We start from the raw sequence: 2,500 nt of genomic DNA, 5'->3' as shown, positions 1-2,500 counted from the left end.
AGAAAAGAATGTTATGGCAGTATAAAATTACCTACAGCACCTGGTATTCCCAGCTGGTCTCCCATCCACGTTATAACCATGCCCAACACTGCACAGCTTCCAAGAGCAGACGACATTGGCCATGTCCAGTGTGGTTTGGCTGTAGGTGCTCAAAAACATTAACTTTAGACCTCTTTTACTTCTTAACTCAAGTATATTCATTGATAAGTTGAATCAATTAAATGTAAAATATAATAGAAAAGAATGTTATGGCAGTATAAAATTACCTACAGCACCTCGTGTTCCCAGCTGGTTTCCCATGCAAGTACTAACCATGTCCAACACTGCATAGCTTCCAAGATCAGACGACATTGGCCATGTCCAGTGTGGTTTGGCTGTACGTGCTCAAAAATATTAACTTTAGACCTCTTTTACTTCTTAACTCAAGTAAATTAATTGATAAGTTGAAAAAATTAAATGTAAAATGTAATAGAAAAGAATGTTATGTCAGTATAAAATTACCTACAGCATCAGGTATTCCCAGGTGGTCTCCCATCAAAGTACTAACCAGGCCCAACACTGCATAGCTTCCAAGATAAGACGAGATTGTGCATGTCCAGTGTGGTTTGGCTGTAGGTGCTCAAAAACATTAACTTTAGCCCTCTTTTACTTCTTAACTCAAGTAAATTCATTGATAAGTTGAAAAAATTAAATGTAAAATTTAATAGAAAAGAATGTTATGGCAGTATAAAATTACCTACAGCACCTGTTATTCCCAGGTGGTCTCCCATTCAAGTACTAACCAGGCCCAACACTGCATAGCTTCCAAGATCAGACGAGATTGGGCATGTCCAGTGTGGTTTTGCTCTATGTGCTCAAAAACATTAACTTTAGACCTCTTTTACTTCTTAACTCAAGTAAATTCATTTATAAGTTGAAAAAATTAAATGTAAAATGTAATAGAAAAGAATTTTTTAGCTGTATAGAATTACCTACAGCACCTGGTATTCCCAGGTGGTCTCCCATCCAAATACTAACCAGGCCCAACACTGCATAGCTTCCAAGATCAGACGAGATTGGGCATGTCCAGTGTGGTTTGGCTGTAGGTTTTCAAGAAATGTAACTTTAGTCGTCTATTACTTCTTAACTCAAGTAAATTCATTGATAAGTTGAAAAAATGAAATGTAAAATGTAATAGAAAAGAATGTTATGGCAGTATAAAATTACCTACAGCACCTGGTATTCCCAGGTGGTCTCCCATCCAAGTACTAACCAGGCCCAACACTGCATAGCTTCCAAGATCAGACGAGATTGGGCATGTCCAGTGTGGTTTGACTGTAGGTGCTCAAAAACATTAACTTTAGACCTCTTTTACTTCTTAACTCAAGTAAATTCATTGATAAGTTGAAAAAATTAAATGTAAAATTTAATAGAAAAGAATGTTATGGCAGTATAAAATTACCTACAGCACCTGTTATTCCCAGGTGGTCTCCCATTCAAATACTAACCAGGCACAACACTGCATAGCTTCCAAGATCAGACGAGATTGGGCATGTCCAGTGTGGTTTGGCTCTAGGTGCTCAAAATCATTAACTTTAGACCTCTTTTACTTCTTAACTCAAGTAAATTTATTGATAAGTTGAAAAAATTAAATGTAAAATGTAATACAAAAGAATGTTATGTAAGTATAAAATTTCCTACAGCATCTGGTATTCCCAGGTGGTCTCCCATCCAAGTACTAACCAGGCCCAACACTGCATAGCTTCCAAAATCAGATGAGATTGGGCATGTCCAGAGTGGTTTGGCTGTAGGTGATCAAAAACATTAACTTTAGACCTCTTTTACTTCTTAACTCAAGTAAATTCATTGACAAGTTGAAAAAATTAAATGTAAAATGTAATAGAAATGAATGTTTTGGCTGTATAAAATTACCTACAGCACCTTGTATTCCCAGGTGGTCTCCCATCCACGTACTAACCAGGCCCAACACTGCATAGCTTCCAAGATCAGACGAGATTGGGCATGTCCAGTATGGTTTGGCTGTAGGTGCTCAAAAAACTTAACTTTAGACTTCTATTACTTCTTAACTCAAGTAAATTCATTGATAAGTTGAAAAAATTAAATGTAAAATGTAATAGAAAAGAATGTTATGGCAGTATAAAATTACCTACAGCACCTGGTATTCCCAGGTGGTCTCCCACCCACGTAATAACCATGCCCAACACAGCACAGCTTCCAAGATCAGACGACATTGGCCATGTCTAGTGTGGTTTGGCTGTAGGTGCTCAAAAACATTATCTTTAGACCTCTTTTACTTCTTAACTCAAGTAAATTCATTGACAAGTTGAAAAAATTAAATGTAAAATATAATAGAAATGAATGATTTGGCTGTATAAAATTACCTACAGCACCTGGTATTCCCAGGTGGTTTCCCATCCACGTACTAACCAGGCCCAACACTGCATAGCTTCCAAGATCAGACGAGATTGGTCATGTCCAGTATGGTTTGGCTGTAGGTGCT

The 2,500-nt window shown here is 37.2% G+C and overlaps 1 non-coding gene and 7 pseudogenes across 1 annotated transcript; all 8 read right to left on the bottom strand.

The window, feature by feature from the left end:
* Positions 1 to 498: 498 nt before the first annotated feature.
* Positions 499 to 617, bottom strand: LOC148458632 (5S ribosomal RNA; annotated as a pseudogene).
* A 116-nt stretch (positions 618 to 733) lies between these two features.
* Positions 734 to 852, bottom strand: LOC148458631 (5S ribosomal RNA; annotated as a pseudogene).
* Positions 853 to 968: 116 nt separating this feature from the next.
* LOC148458630 (5S ribosomal RNA) lies at positions 969 to 1,087 on the bottom strand (annotated as a pseudogene).
* A 116-nt stretch (positions 1,088 to 1,203) lies between these two features.
* Positions 1,204 to 1,322, bottom strand: LOC148458629 (5S ribosomal RNA). Its single transcript, XR_015873781.1, has one exon. It is a non-coding gene; the product is annotated as a 5S ribosomal RNA (ribosomal RNA).
* A 116-nt stretch (positions 1,323 to 1,438) lies between these two features.
* Positions 1,439 to 1,557, bottom strand: LOC148458628 (5S ribosomal RNA; annotated as a pseudogene).
* A 116-nt stretch (positions 1,558 to 1,673) lies between these two features.
* LOC148458627 (5S ribosomal RNA) lies at positions 1,674 to 1,792 on the bottom strand (annotated as a pseudogene).
* Positions 1,793 to 1,908: 116 nt separating this feature from the next.
* Positions 1,909 to 2,027, bottom strand: LOC148458626 (5S ribosomal RNA; annotated as a pseudogene).
* A 351-nt stretch (positions 2,028 to 2,378) lies between these two features.
* LOC148458625 (5S ribosomal RNA) lies at positions 2,379 to 2,497 on the bottom strand (annotated as a pseudogene).
* Positions 2,498 to 2,500: the final 3 nt, after the last annotated feature.

Source organism: Taudactylus pleione, unplaced genomic scaffold (genome assembly GCF_031769625.1).
Source record: "Taudactylus pleione unplaced genomic scaffold, aTauple2 ptg000967l, whole genome shotgun sequence".
Taxonomy (NCBI): Eukaryota; Metazoa; Chordata; class Amphibia; order Anura; family Myobatrachidae; genus Taudactylus; species Taudactylus pleione.
The sequence above is the reverse complement of the archived record's forward strand: the minus strand, read 5'-3'. Positions and strand labels throughout refer to the sequence as shown.